The sequence below is a fragment of the Tyto alba genome, unplaced genomic scaffold, assembly GCF_018691265.1.
Source record: "Tyto alba isolate M040663 unplaced genomic scaffold, T.alba_DEE_v4.0 Super-Scaffold_22, whole genome shotgun sequence".
In the NCBI taxonomy this organism is placed as follows: Eukaryota; Metazoa; Chordata; class Aves; order Strigiformes; family Tytonidae; genus Tyto; species Tyto alba.
The window spans coordinates 31,839,248-31,857,759 of record NW_024881296.1 but is presented as its reverse complement, the minus strand read 5'-3'; the positions used below and the strand labels follow the sequence as shown (position 1 = coordinate 31,857,759).

The 18,512-nt window shown below is 38.2% G+C and overlaps 1 protein-coding gene across 3 annotated transcripts in view; it reads left to right on the top strand.

Moving 5' to 3' along the window:
* Positions 1-18,512, top strand: part of L3MBTL3 (L3MBTL histone methyl-lysine binding protein 3) — a 110,592-nt gene that overhangs the window by 5,574 nt on the left and 86,506 nt on the right. For 2 of the 3 annotated variants that reach the window (XM_042795707.1, XM_042795709.1), the window contains exon 3: positions 3,768-3,882. The exons of the other annotated variant lie outside the window; for it this stretch is intronic. The gene's annotated coding sequence lies outside the window, so the exon portion shown is untranslated. The remainder of the gene's footprint in view (positions 1-3,767; positions 3,883-18,512) is intronic. 3 annotated transcript variants of the gene reach the window in all.

Here is an 18,512-nt window from a genome sequence, read left to right as displayed (position 1 = left end):
CAGGCTCTCTCTCACACACAAACACACCTTTCCACACTTATTCCTCCCCAAACCACCTAAATCCCTCCTTTTCCAGCTTTTGGTTCCTCCCCTAAACATTCCATAATACATCCTGAGCAATCCCCAAAACGTTCTTCCCCTGCATCCCATAATGCGCCCCACACCCCTAGGCAGTAACCCCCTTAGCCTGAAATGTGATCTGGAGAGCTGCTCCCAATGGCTCATCTCGGTGGGTTTCATACCTGGGCAACGGGGCCGAGGCTCTCCTGGTAAAAACCTGGAAGGAGACCCGCCAAGGTGTTTGCTCCTCAGGAAGCTGTAATTTGGGTTCCCACTTGCCACTGTGCACCTTTGCTCCTCTGGGCCTGTGGAGATGGACCAGTGGCTCTCCTTGATGAGCCTGGGAGCAGCCCATCATGCTATTACCTGGGCTGCCCCTACAACATTGTCTCTCTGTGATCTTTCGTGGGTGTGCAGGTGGGCTGTTAACCACATAACCTAACAGCTACCAAGACTGGTTTTCACCCTTTGAAAATGCCAAAATCTAGCTGACAGGATATAATGGGTGATTTTGGGATGGTTGAACATTTTATGGGATCGTCTATTTTATAATTGATACAACTATAAATTTTATATGTTATGTGACAGCTTAACAAGTAACAATGTACTATGTGTACATTAGTACCATGAAAGTGCCAGGAAGGCTCTAGGCCACATGGCATGACACAACCGGTGCGTACTCTACCAGACAGGCTCCTGTCCGCAACCTGCCCGGTAGCATGGCCCAGGCCTGAGCCAGCTTCCCCAGTTGTGCTCACCGGGGTGGGCAAGAAGCTTCTCCATCATCATTTAATTTAACATGCAATCCCATTTCTGTGCCCAAAAATGTTCTCAGTCACTATTTTAATTTACTGGGGTAGATGTAACTGTGGAGTCTCCATGAAATGACCTAACGGTCTCTTTTTCATTCATTGCAGGCAGATGCCCCCCAGCACAGTAATACCTGGCACTAATTAACCATCTCTTTCTGACACTCTGAGGAGAGCTACCAGTATTGATTGGGCATGGAAACTGAACTTCTTTTTCATTTGCAAAAGTGTACCTTCTGATTCAAGGGCTGATTTGAGCACTGACAAGGTAGCAGAAAGAAATTTGCACTGCCAATAGCTATCATATATGTGTTAATATACAGCTGGGGGATTGCTGGGGAAGGATTATTGGGACACTTACACATTGACACATTTCCCTTTGCTCTCCGAAGAGGGAGTTTAAATAAACCTATTTCAGTGACTTTATACTGGGTTCTTAGCATTGTGCGGCAACTTACTTTGCATGCATTTTGTCCTGTTCATGGAGTACGCTTTTGCTATTTATCAGTATTGGAGGAGAGTAACTGTTTTAAAAACACCAAGCTTGTGAGCAAGAAATGTATGTATAGAGGCGTCAGGATAAAGTATGTATTTTCTTATTAGATTGAAAAGTGCCACAAATTCATTATTTTTGTTATTTGCTGTCTCTAGTTTGAACTCATTATTTTAATGTGAGAAAATACAGAAATTCTAAAACTGGTCTGATGTAGAACAAATCACATCCAGAGTGAATTTTCATCTGCAAAATTTTCTCATCTATCTTTATTTTTCTGCAGTCATAGATACGCTGCATTTGCCTAGAAAATAAAAATGTATGCTGTTGAAACAATCATGTTATTCACATTATTGAGTTCAGCAGGATTGAAAATGAGAGTAAAGATGGTGCTAGGCCATTGTCTATTTTCAGACCTGTCATTTCTAGAGAAAAATTTCTTCCATTGACAAGTAAAAAGCTATTTTTCCCAACTTTTCATACCAAAAGCAATTTTGAATCTTGAAGTCAAGCACTTTAATGCAACGGACAGCTTCTGCTCTCAGTTACACCTGTTGAACTTCATTATCTTCCATTCTGCCCTAATTACATATAGACAAACTCATTCACTTGACCTTGTTGACCCTGTCATTAGAACTTTAATTAACTCTTGTGACCATGATTCATGGCCCAGAACAGAATGCAAGTCACTTTATCACAACTACGTTGGCAATTGGGGCTAAGGTATATTTTCAATGAATTGAGCATTTGTCTGTGATCACTGAATAGGAGGTTGAATACAGATGCATTCAGTAACTCAATGAAACATCTATGTATATTTTATTTTTGACTACTACAGTGTAAGCTGTCATATCACTGAGCTCAGAAACCTGATAAATTGTCTCATCTAAAAAAATCCTTCCTTAATTTTACTGCTTCTCTGACATTAGATACAGATGATATTTGTCAGAAAACAAACAAAAAAATTGTATTTATGGCACCTCCAAAATGTATTTCAACAGCTCTTTAGTACAGCTCCAGTTTAATAGAATTCATTATTAAATCATTTTCTGAAGGATAATAGCTAATGACATCTTAATATGAATTTCAGCAGCCTAAATCTTCTCTAAATCCAATTTTTCACATCACATTGTTCAAGTTTTCAGTGTTTGGGGGATTCCACTTTCAATCCAGGATACTCTAAAATTGGAAGACCTGTGTTCATCTCTGACCTTTTGTCACCCTTTGGTTCCTGTCATTCACCAGGGTTAGCTAGTACTTGCTATTTGGCATGTCTTCTAGACTGACTGACATCAGTTGGCTCTCAAGTATTTCATCTCCAACATTACGGAATTGGCTTCCAGTAGAATTTTGACATGCAGGACTCATATCTTTTTACTATTTTAAAATCATATCTAGGAACACTATATTGTGACATTGGATTTAATGTTTTTTTAAGCTTCTCATGAAATCTATGGAATTCCTTGTGCAGAAGGAAGGGCAGAAGTCTTTGCCACTTCAAGTTTGAAACAGTGAGACATTTATCTGTATAGTAAGATAACAGTATTTCCTTATGTGAGATACATTTCCTGTGTCATGATACATATTGTAGTAACAGTAAAGCAAGGAATATTATAGTAACAAATATCATTTAAGTACTACAAGCAGATAAATGTCCAGATACTCTTAAGAACAGCAAATTAGCATTAAAACTAGGGAAAATAAACCCACTTAAGTAAGTGTGTAAGTGCTACCACGCCATCCACCACCAAAAAGTACATCTTTTTTGCATTTCCTGAGCAGATTCTGATAGCTACTTTGGGTTAGGAGGTATGGCATGTGGTTGCTAGCTGTGACTAGTCTTTCTATTAGTAACTCATAACCTTAATACAAACAATCTGACTTGGCCGTGTCTTTGCTTTTCCCACATGAGCAGCTGCAGTTCTAGTCACTGAGACTACTCAGGTAGGGCCACAGTTTGGCTATGTAAAAATTTTCATTACTAGCATTTCTTTCAATCCCAGGTAACCTGGCAGGAGGGAGAGATGGGTGAATTAAAAGGTGTCTAATCATCAGTATTTTGTTCCATCTTCTTTCATGTATAATGTTACAGGTGATATCTATCCAGCCACACAATACAGAAAGTATTAGTGCAACTGGAAATGTTTTTATGTTAGTCAGCTTGAGTCAGGAAAATTTTCCAGCCTGAGTGTACAATGCTGGGTACACATGCAGTTACCCTTTGAGGCTTTAAAATACCTGATAAGGTATGTTTTCATGCACCTCAGATGATTTAATACACCCTGGTATTTAAAATATCAGCTACTGTTTTAAATTACCATCTGTGTTCAAAATAGTTGCCACTAGATGGCAAACTGATTGTATGCAGACTTCCACACAAAGGGAACGTCTCTGCTGTGTGCTAGGTGACCAGGTGAACGTATTGCATCAAATTTACCCTGCCCTGATTCCGTTGAAACCAGTGGAATTATACCAGAGAAACAGATGGCTCTTTAACCCTAGGTACTGAAAGCGCCTACAGTAAGTAAATATCATATTTGCTTCTGTTTGCTTGTCTAAATCAAGTCTGTTATACTAAATCTTTTAACTTCACATCTCACAGGAAAAATGCAAGAGTTCAGGCCCATCGTTCAATTTTAGGTACCAGGTATGTTCCATGGTACTTAAGAGGTAGTGGGTGTCACATACCAACAGAGACAAAAGAGACTTGAAAATCAAAATCCGTTTTTATATGTGCCCGGTTGTACAGAACCCATGTAAATGCTCACATTTTACAGCACCCGATCCTTCACGTGCCACAAATCTCCGTTTTCGAGAGTTTGGCATCCATCAATTCACACAGAGCCTCAGCTAGAGTCAGGACCTCTTGTGATGTTATCCTTTCCTTTTCCTTCATAATACTGCAATAATGCATGGCTTTTCTAAGTAGATGCTGCACATTTCCATTCACAAGTGCTATTTGCGGTCACTTACAAAAACACATTAACCTACTCAAGATCTTGTTTTTGTCAGTTTCACACCAGTGCCACTTTACTGTTGCTGTTATAATGCAAGAAAATATTTTATGATCCTACATTAAAAACAACTGGAATAGGCCTTATGTCTGATAATATACTTTTCTATTGTGCATTGGTCAGACACCATCAGTCAAAACCACAGATCGCTTTTAAAAGCAGGAGTTAGACAAAAACTATCTTGCTTGCTGTATTTTACTTTCTTACATTAGCAGATGTATATATTAAAAAATGTATACATAAATATGTCTTTGCTGTGCCATTAACTGGTGTTGATATCCATCTTTGATTAGTTTCTATTTGAAATCTGAGTTTTCTCCCACGTTATTTTGTGGATTATCTTGTTTGAGATTTAACAGTTCTTAAAGGCAAAGGATCAGTAGTTGTACGGTCATTTTCTTACAGTAACAGGCTGACAATTCTGACTTGGGATTTATTTTTCCCTCTAGTTTAGCTTAGTGGTGCTATGCTATCAGAAATAAAATTGGTGTTCTGATTTAATTTCTACTGGGTGGCAAATTGACAGTATTTAAAAATACGCAGACAGTTTAGGACACGTGTCAGACTCTTAAGCAAGATTCATTCTAAAAAGATTTGCTTTAATCCAGTTCCTGAGAAAAAGTGTAGAAGGTCCACTGGACTGACTGAATAGGTGTGCAGTTCCCTCTGGTTTTACTAAGTCCGTGTATAGTGAAGTGATGTTTATCTCCATGCTTCACAGGCCTCAGCGGTATCGTAGGCAGTGTCCTCAGCATGTGGGTTAAACTAAAGCTGTGCAGTAAAGCAATCATTACAATTGGATCTCATGCACAGGGGCTTTAGTTATTCACCAGCAAGAATCAGTACAGCATTTTTCTGCCTCATGATCAATTAGCAAAACGTAAGCAAGTTATCCCAAGTTTTTTGATATTCCTCTGAAGTACCAGAGATCAACCACACCTGGATATGGGACCTTATGCAGAATGAATTTGTGCTTTAATGCTATACCAAGGATCTTGGGTTTTAGAGTCCTGCTTAATGTGTCCTCCTCATATATTCAGATATTGACTCATTACGAGACCTGGCAGTGGAAATAAATAAACCCCATATTAGATTTGCCAAGTACTTGAGAGGACTTTTTCTTCCTCTGTAGTGTGAAGTGTGGTTCATCTTCTGAGATCACATCACCTATTGGGCTGTCAGCTCTTGCCGTGACCTTGGGCATGAGTGTCACCTTGTATGTCCTGTTTTCTGACTGCAGCTAACTAAATAATCTCTTACTTTTCTGGGCATTGAAGTCTTATTAATCTAACTTAATATCTTAATTTTAAATGTAATACACTAACAGATCTTGCTGAAACCTAATAGTTTGTATTATATAGGAGGTAATACTACGGGGTGTAATTGCTCCTTCTGGCTATAGGCTGTGAAAACAAAAGATCGTACCTGCTGAAACTTCTAAAGTCACCTTATTGCAATGCCAAAAACAATGTTTTCAGATTTTTTTGGCCAAAATTCCAGACTATTGACCTGAATATATAATTATTACTTTTTACTTGAAAAATGAACTGCTGCTGAAAATTTAGCCCCTTCACAGGCTTTTCTTTCATGTAGAAGGTAAGGGAATCCTGTTCTTACATTAAATCATCTCTTTTATGGTTTCAAGGGGCTCATATAAAATTAAATGAAAGTTTAAAAAGTATTTAGTGTCTCAGATTATAATCTCATGAATTTGTTTTCAATACAAGACATTATCTTCCTCAAAGGAAGATTGCTTAGAGAAAACTCCTGCAGTATTTTAGATCTGTAATCCAAATGCAGTAACAGTCTCAAAGCCTAGAAGGCTGAAGTCATTTTTCTGTAACGGATTGTTAACTTTTTCTATGAAAAGGGAAAATTTTTTTGAGAAAGTGTGCATACATCCTCATACATGCTTAAAATAGCAAAAGCCAGTCCTTATTTTTGAGTGACCTTTTTAGAAGGGAAAGGATTGTCTCTGTTATGTCAAAAGTTGTATTAGGAAACAGTACTGGGTCTCAGGATTTTGCTTGTTTCTCCCGTAGATTTTTCTGTGGAATTTAGGAGCCTGAGCCTTCCTGTGCATCTGCCAACAGCCTACAGTTATGTGGGAGAATAATATTTCCTCTACTATGAAGTTATTTGTATGTTTGGTTTAGGGGGAGGTGATACTAGACCTGTTAATGCAAGGTGCCACAGTGCATATGTCCAAAATGGGGGGGGGAAGCACATACTTGGCAACTGTCATGTTCTAGTTTAAGTTTTCACCATTTAATACTCTGAGAAAAAAACACATTTAAATTCTTCTGCAGTATCTCCAGTTCTGATGTTAGTGAATTTTTCTTTTTTTTTTTTTCTGATTGCAAGATCATGAGCTGTAAACGTCACTCCAGGATCAGGATTAGGAATGTCCTGAGTTTGATTTCAGCTGAACCAAGCATGCTTATGTTTTCCCTTGTGTAACCCTTTGCTTTTAGTCCTCTAGCCTGGGAAGTTACATAGCAAGCTGTTCTGCTTTTAGGCACTCATCTGAGTGTGTAATACCTGAGTCACTAAAAGGTATAAAACGCTCTTCTGAGCTTCATCCTCCCACACTACTACAAAAAATGTTCCTTTTCTACCCCAGGCTTTTGGCTCTGTATCTTGCTACATTAGCTGTCATTTAATAAACTCTACTTGGGTATGAAAGAATTACAGTCTGTGTTTCCTGAGTTTGAAAATAAAATGAATGCAACACTTCGGACTATTGTTCCACTGAAATTAATTTGTCTACATGATATTTTACTGTAACTCCAAACTGTTCTCTGGTTTCTAACCAAAAGTGGAGGTTCTATTTTAGTTACAAAGCTTAACCTCATAGGTTTTTATTCAGTAAATGCAAACTATAATGGTTTTCTCATTCTACAACTATTGTTTTTTACTCCTTATGTATTTAATTCAAGAACCTAGTTGACTCCTTGAGTGAGATGAATCATAAGCTAACCAAAATAGTGCCAAAAGCCATGTAGGATTGAACTAAATGTTCAAGTTGAAACAAACAAATCCATGTAGTGTTTCTTAAATAAGAGAGTTGTTTATTGAGGTATTCAACTTGAAATCAGTTGTGGAATAACCAAATTAAATTACGTTTCTCTATTTGGAGGGACATCTGGATCCGAGGCACAGTTCAAGGTGAGAAGCATTAACTGCCATAGAGTGGGAAACCGAGAACATAAAGTCAAAACTGTTTTATAATATTCAGTGTCCAAGGTGCCAAGGACCTAAGTTTTCAAGTCCTCATGTCTGAAGTGTTATTCCAGCAGCATTTAGCTCTGACCAGCCAACACTATTTCAAACTAGATCTCAGATCTCTAAGTGGCCCTCTGAAAATGTGAAATTAGTGACCATCTGGAAATGTTAGATTAAAATTACTTGTTTAGTATTAAATGAGAACTGTCAGAAGCAAAGAAGGAACCTAATTTTCAGCATCTCCATGCAGGTGTCTTTCCTTCTAGCAATCCAGTGCTTAATGTATTTCACAGCACCTGACTGCCAGAGCCAATGAAGCAGGAGTTTTGTAGTCTTCAATTTATAACCTTGTGGAAATACAGAGGAGATTTCTTATAATGGGCATCCCTGAGTAAGGCTGGGTTTCTGTAGAAGAAATAGACTACCATCATGCTGTAATAGTGTATCATCATGCTTGTGCCCAAGGGTTCAAATTAAAGTTTCAGAAGCAGTATCAATGTTGGCCTTTCCAATGTGTTAAAAGCTTGCATTTAACCTTGCATTTCACCTTCAATATGTTGTTTCAATGTTTTGTTTGACTCTTATTTACAGTCTTCCTTATGCCTTTTACATTCCCGTCTTCTCACCTACCAGATAATTCAGCTTAACAACTGACCAGCTCCCAAAGTACTAGTTAGCCCTTTTGCACTATTTAATCCCTGATATAGCTGGTGTTCATTTTCAACCCCTTTCCCTGAAATCCTCATCTCATCCACTTCACATATTAGTCATGGTCCCTTTTCTCAACTAACCTCAATTCTCTTCCTTTGTCCACCTTGGTTGTTTGGCATCATCTAAACCTCATCTTCCACACGAGCTCCCAGTCCCTGTCTCCTGCATATACACAGGCAATTCATGGCCCCACCCTGTCATTCATCATACTCCCTCCATTTCTTTTGCTATGTATATAACCGGTAACTCTTAAATTACACTTTTGTCTACAATGCATTCAAATTAATTTGTTTTCTCCTCTGCACTCTGTCAACAGAAAGGTCCCAGAGAGGCACACATTTTGTGGTGCTTGGCTGTAATCACAGAAAGAATTATGTCTGTGCAGCCATGAGTATGTCCACAGCAGATGGGCTCTTCAGAGTTTTCAGCTAAATCTCTAGCAGGTCTTTTCTGAATACTTGCAAAATGGAATTTTTCAAATGTCGATAGCTTTTCAGAAGAACAGCAGAAATATTTCCCCAGCATAAAGCCCCTCCATTCCTGTCAAATTTAATATTTTCACTTCAACAACTGTATGGAGTAAAATCTTTAAGGTAAAAACCCAGAACATTTTCAACATGGACAACATAAAACACTTTTTGTCTAGCCCTGTTCTTAAAAAGGCTTACATCATTTTATCTGTAAATTGAGAAACAAACAAGAAAATAATCAGGCTAAAGAAAAGCATCTGTTAAGAAATTTTTCAGTCCAAAACCCATTTGGCAAAGTTATAAGTAACTAAAAGAGGTGTCTTGAAATGAGAAATGTTGGGACATCTTCACTGCAGATTGTTCTATCGTATCCAATCATAATATATACAATTATGAACACTGTGTATTAATTGTCTCCAGTGGAATAACTTCCAAGGTGCCAAACCTTGAAGCATCTTTAAGCTTTGTGTTTATAAAGGTGAGGAATATTCAAACAAAAATGTATGCATAAAAAATTTTCTCCCAAATATATATTACTATCCTCACAGAATTACTTAAACCTACAGCCCAACTTTCCAACAGTCTGCTAAATTACGGTGTATATGGTATATAGGAAAACTATGTTATATATTCTTATGTACATAATACTTACATGCATAATCATTATAAGGTCATATTCCTATCTGTTTTAATTCAGACTTCTCCTCACTCACCTAGCTCAAGGTTCCTCAGTAGTTACTCAATTCCAGATAGGTCAAACTCGAGGGTTTTTTTTCAGCTCAGTTTCTATACATAGGAACGAAAAATTATCATACTGAAAAAGTGAAATGTTTTCTCACCTTGAAGATCAGAGCTGCCAATTTTTAACCTACATGGCAAAGCTCAGTATGACTTTTATTTTTTAACTCAAGATACCTGAACAATATAATCAAAAATTTCAGAGGAGATAATGACATCCACATCCAGTGGATGTTATTGCAAAATGTCCTGTGTGGCTCCTTTGATGACTTTTCCTGTGGTAGCATGGGAGAGCTGGCTGGAGGATCACTAGGAAGAGCGCACTGCTCAAGCTCTGCTGAGTCCAAGAGCACCAAGACTTCCTGCACCTTGGATCTGTGGGCATTAAGACTTCACTCTTTTTTCTTGCTGGTAAAAGACCAAGTGATTCATGTCCTCACAGTGAAAGCAGGATGAGTTTGGATTGCCAGAGGGACACAGGAGATGTTTGGTTTTGCCAGGAAGCAGTGATTCTTGTCAACTGGTTTATCAAAAACTACTTTCTTTTTTGAGACTCTGCTTGCTGGAAATAATTGCTTAGCAGATGAATTGCAGTCAAAAGCTAGGTTCAGAAGTCAAAAAGAGAAATCTTGGAAGAAGTTACTTATTTCCCTATCTCTAATGAGCTATTTGTGACCCACAGAGGCTTTTATATGTGGATGGCAGAGACATCTTAAGTTTGCCATCTAAGTCTACAGGGTCTCTTCAGTTATGTTGGGACTGGAGTGATTGGGGTGGACGAGTGGGGATGGGAGCTATTGCTGGAGCTGGGGAAATCTCCCAGCTGTGCATTCCAAACCCGGGTGAACCTCAGCTGCTCTCGCACGCTGCACAGCTATGCAAAGTCACTGCAAGTTCAGTTCCCTGGGCTGGCATAATGCTGCATCTCACTGGGTGTGCTTTTAGGGACAACAAGCAAAGGAACATTTGAGCTGACATGGAGCCCCAGAACATTTGGAAGCTGAGAACAGATATGGCCAAGGAAATTAAATTTTTGTTATGTGATCTGCAACTTAATCCCCCTGCTGTTAAATGGCCATACTTACCAAAAAAAAACCTTTTGCAAACACCTATTTGAGACTTTGATTAAGGTTTGAGCAATTTAATTCCTCTCCTCTGAGATTTGAAAACTACACTTTAAAACAAAATTTCCTATGTCTTCCAGTTGCCAAGTGTGGGACTTTTAAATTTTAAATCAGTGCAATGAACAGTATACCATGGTAAAATGGATCTGTCAACAGAATTCTTACTTTGCTTACAGGTCAGTTTTTTAATGTCTCCTTTTAGAAAGTTGTAAGACTCCACAAAGCCATTGAGTTGAATAGGAAAGATGTTTGTAAGATCAGATGAATCTGTACTGCTCACTGCAGTCTGTAGAGAGGGCTACACTCAACAGTTTGATATAATTACTACTCTCACTTTGTTTAGTTGCTTTGATTTACATACCTTACTTTTGGACACATAGATCAGTCTTTCTTGGTGTGAAACATATATAAAACACAATTTATTTTTTCTTTCTTAATGTTCATAATGTTAGAGGTATTTTCACATCCTGAAGCTCCAATGTATAAACACGAGATCCACTAAATCCATGAGGTTTTGGCTCCAGAAATATTAGATTGGTTTTAGACATGGGCAAAGTTTCCAAAATGGTCTAAATGCTTTTGAGCCCAGTTCCCACTGGGAATTGATGTCCTAATGATTTCTGTGGGCTGACCAGTCGCTGAGCGGATTTAGAAGTACATTTTATCTCCTAATTTTTGATTTTGCCTTATTTCAGAAACATATATAATGACAGCACTGTTGCAATCTCACAGGGATACACAGAGAATAAGGCAGTTAGATTGTTGGAGGGATTGGTGCCCTTTTGTCTATAGTGTTGCCCTTCCATCAAAACATCCGCATTGCCATCTGACCCACTAAGCACCTGAAATATTGGCATGATTTCCTGGGATATAGGCACTATCTGATCATATGTGTTAGCTGGAGAGATCATCTGTTATTATGCAGATTTGATCTACCACATATTCTGCTGATCTTGATCTACCACAAATTTCTGCTGTAGATTTCTTTTTTAATTCAATCCATGTTGGAATAGAAACAAGAAAAAAATATTTTCATGGTTCTTCAATAACCAGTGCAAGATGACCTTGTAGCCTTGATTAGTTTTCAGAGAACTGGGCTCTATATCATGAGGAATGCTTAGCTTTTGCTCTTATTGACAGAGTCAGCTGAGATAGTTTGAGTCAATGTGCACTGAAACTGAGCTATCTTTCAGCTAAGCTCAGGTGGCAACTGGAGCCTATGTTTGCCTCAAGTGGCTACTTTACATCTGTGTTAAGGCAGAGAGGCTATCCAGTGTAAAAAAAAAAAAAAAAAACCAAACAAAAACCAAACCAACCAAACAAAAAAGCAACAACAACAACAACAACAAAAAACCCAACAAAACAAACAGGTTTTGTCTTTTCTGTGCTGTGCTTGATTCATTAGATTTATAATCATTGGTTAAGCAACCAGAGCTATGCTGCAGAAACACACACACCCCACCCCCCCACGTACTATAAACTCTACATTATAGCTAAAAGGAGGCAAATGCAACAAGCTTAGAAATGGATTTCATTCTAATGTCCTACTTTCAGTCATTAATTACTTAAAGAAATGTATTTTAGGCTGGAATTCTCCATGCTGAGCTTTTACCAACATTTATTTTTCACCTATTTGAATACTAGGAAGAAAAACACTGTTATGAAAAATTTTTCCCACACTAAAAAGAAAAAAAAAAGTTACAGAAAATAAAATTAACAATTTAAAATAGAAATTGAAACGGAAATATTCATCACTTTAGAGTGCACCATGCTCTAACCGTGAGGAAAACTAATTCTAAGTTAACTAAGTTTTAAGGATTCATAAATTGGCTTTGAGCACCAATAATGGTAGATATAGTTAAAGAAAGGTGTTCTTATTGCACATAATATGTTGGTTTAGGAACAGATATTGGTCGGTAAAACTAATCTGTGAGTATTGTGAAGTACTGAATATTCACAATTACCATGTTATAATTCCATCTTTTAGCTTTGAAGAGAACTACAACTTAAATTATTTGGAATACACTGTGGCAGCTTATGAATTTGCAAGCTGCGCAAGAGAGGGGTGGTGACAGTAGTTGTAAATACACATTGGTTTGAATTCCAGATGAGCACCTACCTTGTTTGTGATGCACATATGCATGTGTCAGTTTCTGTAAGCATGTCTTGACATATTAGCTATTACAGCAGGAGAAGCAGCATGTGCAGTAAGTTTATATAATGTTTCCTATCCTATTCAAATTTGCAGCTGCAGATTCCCTGATGTGTGCAGAACTGTGCTCACTAGAGTGCTATTCTGATTGGTTGTAGGAACGTAAACAAAACTGTATGGTACTGTGGCCTATTCCAGAAATAAAAAAATCTTAATTTTACTTAAAATTTTTTGTATGTGGCTTCTTCTTCTCAGACCATGTCATCTTACATGAATCTTCTGATAAAAATGCAGATCATAATACTCAGAACTGGATACCCATCTTCCCTGCAGAATGGCATTTCACCAGGAAGACAAACTGTTCATGTTTCGGCTCACATGCATGTAAGCCATCATATTGCAGAGCTCCATGGATGCTTAATATAGACCAAATATTGCATGGCTTTCCTTATATAAGTCTATTCATATAGGTGCTTTCTGCCTTCAGGAAATTATACAACAAATACCACTTTATTATAATGTGATCCTGTTGTTATAGATGTGGGTCAGTCTATTTTTATGTATGCTTATATAACTCAATTATTTGTTCCCAGCTGAAACTTGGCTTGCATTCTGCAGAGAAAAGCAACCCTGTTACTTGCCAGAAGATTAAGTATTTTAATATAAATGTATATATAAATATATATATATTTATATATGGAGAGAGTGTATACTCTTCTTGGTCATTCAGATATATTTACATAATATCTCTTTTTCATTGGACTGATGCTCAGAGCTATCTCATCCAAGACAGGTGAAGTCAGAAATATTATGAATGGGAAGAGATCATCATCATCATGATGTAGGAGACAGTTTTTGACAAAAGTTTCTGGACTGAGAATTGCAATTCAGATATTCACATACGCTATAATGTTAGGTGTGTATCTGAATTCACAGTATAGTTAATTAAAAGCAATAAACTCTTAATGTATATGTTTTAATTTCACTTTAAGGAGCATTTTTCACTCCATTGACTTTATAGAAAGCCTTAGCTCCAAACTCAGCACATAAGAGAGATGCCAGAACTTAGCCGTTACGAATAGCCCCTAGGTGAGGTTTGTGCACTAACACTACCCTTGCACGTCATCATCGCTGTGATTACTTCTGTGAGTAAAGTGAAGAATATGTATGGTGCTTTCAAGATGATCATATATTTATGAAATTGCTAGTTACATCCATGCTTGCCCAGATGAGTGATGGGAGGGGAAGACACTTTGTCTTTGGAGCCAGAAAAATCTATCGTCATTTTTTAGCCAATAATCTCAAAGTTCTTCTGTGCTTTCTGGGATGCTTACAAGTTTTAAATGCTCCCTGGTAACTTGCCAGCACCCCGAATGCAGTATTTGTGTACTGCAAATCTAAAACTCCTTCAGTTTTAACTTAATTTTTCCAGTTTAAATATATGGAGGTTACGTAAAATAGGGTAGATATTCTTCCCAGTACAGTACTATAAAGATTATAATGACTATACTGTTCATGTTCCCATGCTACATCATCTTCTTTCTAAAATTTAAGCCACAGAGGATTTTCAGTTTGCAGAGAATTCCCTAGGGGGTAAGAAGCCAGGAGGACTTGATGTAAAGTGTTATGTGAAGCTTGCTTTGGAACATGTGAAAATGAACTAGTTTCAGCAAAAGTATCTTTTCTGAAGTTCAGTTACTCCTGAACGCTTAAAAGCATGCATCAGTTCTGTTATCTCTGGATACTGAAATCAAATCATGTTGTGAGAAACTGTAAATGTAAACCAACATGAGTAGATTCTTCCACGAACAGGCATCAGCCTGCACAGACTACTAACGTATACAGTTCTGTACTCAAAGCAAAAAGAATATCCTGCCTGCTTTGTTGTGGTAGCCAGGAGACCGAGTTCTCCATTAAAATGTGTTTGTTGAACCTTGAAATCTATAGCAAGCAGGTACTCCCACCTTTTACTATAGTGTGTAATTATTTTTCTAAGAATATTAGTTCACACTCATTATTTTCTAGATAATAAATGAGATTTTGGCAGATTGATTTCCTAGCATGAAGGGTTAGCACATAAGTTAAAAGACCAGAATGAAAACTCCTTTCTACTTACTGAAGCCACTATTTACATTTACATATATCAATCCATGATAACAGGTATATAACCACAACAACCACTATTCCAGCCCAGCAGCTGTAATTGTTGACTCCACAAAGCCTCATGACTCAGGATCAGTGACAATGGAATATAAATATATTTGATTCTGAATAATCTGTCTCACAAACAGGCTCAATTAATATTCTCTGTTTCTTGTCAAAGAGGGGAATGCTATTGCTGTGCATCTACGTGACACAATGTCACAAGAAAAATGTTATAAAGGATACACTTCTTGTTGTTCTACAAGGGTTGTCGGGCCTCGCAGCAAACAGGAGATGCTTTGGCTATCGCTTCAATTGCAGTCACATTTGGTAGGCCTAACGGATATCTGTTCTGCTGCAGTCCTAATTCTGAATTCTCAGGTTAAGGAAAACCTCTTACCAATGACCAAAAAAGCTTTGTTCGATGTTTGCTACAGCCTAGCTGCATTTCTGTTTTCCTTCTACTGCCCTTAGCCATTGGCATCAGGCTTTTGCATTAGTCACTTCAAAGAGAAATCTGTTTGCTTGGAGTAAACCTGTGCACCACCCCACATATATCAAGCATGTATTGCCTGTTATATGCAATCTGTCTTACATCATCAGTATCTTTTTAAAACAAAGGGGTTTATTTACTTGTTGGAACGCACTATTAGATAAAAAGGACAGAAAATAAAGAAAGAAGACTGCACGCATACTTTGAGTCATATGATCTTATGTCTAGTACAAGCAATATTTGGGATTCTTTCCTCTTCATCTACTGCTGGACCAATTTTTATTTTACTAGGAATGTCCACATGTGGTTGTGAGTCACTACGTCTGACACATGTTGCTCTGAAAACTGTTCTATTGCTCTCCAGGGAGAGCAAGTTAGAAAAAGTTCTCACCCTGCCATTGTGTCTTGAGGACCTTGGATGGGACTTCCTCCTCCTTTCCCCATGCTGCCAGGCTTTGCTGTCCAGTCAGACCCACAGAATGAGCTATTTGTTCACTTCCAGACATTTTTCAGCAACAGTTATAGATCTAGAAGTTCTATCAACAATTATTAAAATAACCTCTTCATTTGTTGCCTATTTCAACAGAATTGTTTTCCACACATAAGGAGTGCAAGCTGCAACCCTTTCTCATTCAGCTCTTGTTCCCAAGAGTGATGTTTGTTCCTGTGCTGCTTTATCAACTTGCCTTCTTTGTGCATATTTAAAAATACAGTCCTAGCTCTCAGAGTGACTACTAGCTTTTGGATGACAGGTCTGGAGTGTCTAGCTTGAACAGGCTTCCCAATGTACCGCTCTGTTGCAAAGCTGTTGTAATCTTATGCATGGTTGGAGCTGAAGCCTTTTGCTAAGGGAAATTATAATGGCCCTTACATGCAGAGTGTGTCCACACACCTTAGAAAAGAGCATGCTCTATGGCAGAAAGAGCTCTGTGGTGGTTGCTCTCTTCACCACTCATAAGCAAGCCATTGCTCATTGCTACCCCTTCAAACTTCATCTAGTAAACTTCATTTTCAATGACTGCAAATCTCCTGCTGTTCAGCTTTGCGTGACGCAGGTTGCTTCCTTTCTTCCCCCTTTCCTTCCTTGCCCCTCACACTCTGTTTACCCCTTTCCTCACCACTTGTCTTCCTCTGTGCTAAATCTCTCTTTTACTACTCCCCACCTTTCCCCCTTCCACAGGACCTTTATCCTTATCGACTTCTTTGGGCCTACCATCCATTCCAGATTGCAGAGTCTCTGCTACACCTTTGTAACCCTCCTCCCTACACTCAGAATCATGACCTCTCTTGCTTTCTTCAACTGAGTCAAGATTTAGCCAGTGCTCCAAGCCCTTCCCTAATGCTCAACCCACACATCCATGCTTCTAACTTCAGTCTTCTGGCTCAAGAGTCCTCAATAATATTCCCAGTAGAGGCCCTAATTTGCATGTGACCCACTCTTACAAATTACTTTTTCTGCTTTTACAACTCATTACTCTGGTCCAATGCTTCCCTAACTTCATAGGCAATATTGCTCTGGATTCACTTCTGCACCGACAAACCCATAACTTCCATATTTGTCTTTGAATTTCTTCAGGATGAAGATCACCTCCGGAAATCTTTGTAATCTTGCAACTTTGAAACACCTACCTTACAATGTCTCGAACCTCCTAGTCTCTAGAAACAAGTTCTCCAAAGCTGCACCTAAAGTGCATCCAAGTGTGCATTAGGCTGAAACCCGGCTGGAAAACACTCTAGTTTCTTTCAAGTACTTGCACTCAACTTTCCCTCCCAGGAAAAAAGACTGCTGTGTACTTGAGTCTCACTCTGGTATGGAGTTGGGATGTGGCCGGGGTACACACTCAGATTTTAAAGCTAGGAACTGTTACTGGTTCTCCAGTTCAGCATAGCACCTGAATAAACTTTAATCATTATTCTAGGATTAGTGGCAAAAGCTAGTTGATTTTACTGATAATGAGTCGGTCGTTATTTCTTCACATCTGTGGGGACATCAGATTCCCTGGAGTGGCAGAGAGCACTGATGAGGGCAACTGGAATCACCATGGACTACAATTTGCCTCTCTTTCTTGTTAGGCAGGCACATACACCATCTCTCCTCATCCCCAATTTCTGAAAGCTTTTACACTTCTATTCTCCTGGCTTACAGTTTTACATGGTAACATATACAACTTTTTTTTTTTTTTTTTTTTTTTTTTTTTTTTTTTTTGCCAGTGATTGCCCTCAAACCCTCTTTTCTGTCCACCCTGTCTGACTTGGGGAAGAATCACATGGCAAACTGGTGACAGTCACTGGTGAGAAAGGTCACACTCAGGTTGCTAGAAGGGTGATGAAATGCCACGTACAGTCTATTCTTGAGAAATAAGGCCATCTTTAAGGTGTCTTACTCTTTATTGCAGAAACCAAGACCCCAGAAGTGCCAAGTAATTTGGTAAAATGTAAATACTGATTCTCTTTTCCTCAGTTTATGTTTAGATATTTGCTGAGGAGCCATTAGATCACATGATGGTATAAACCCAATATGCAAACTGAATCAATAATGTACATTTCTTTCCTCTCACCACCTTAAATGGTATTCAAGATTTGGGATTTGGAAGCCATGTATATGGATGTTTATGCGCATGCTCTTAGAAAAATAATCAGTATTTGGCTACAGCACAAACACCTATTCAATGAGCTACAATAATACTCAGAGAGACCAAATTTAGCTACTCCAAAATGTGTCATTAAACATACTGCCAAAATCATATTAAACGCCATGCTTCCATATAGAAAACAAGTGTTCAAAATTCTCTGTCTTCGGCATACAGATGGAAGTCTAGTGTTAAATAAAATGGCAACAGAACTAATGTTTAAAGAGCATATTTGAGTAACGTTTCATCTATTTTTACTCAATAAATTTTTATTGACAAAATAATAGGTTCATTATACATCATGGGCTGCCACAATATGATTCGGCAAAGATCGAAGAAGAGACAGAGAACGGAAGGTACCTTTATTAATTTCACGGGTCCTTCTACTTTAATCAAAGAGCTATCCATTTGAAATTACTGATCCAATAAAGCAGCTATGCTGTGGTTCAAC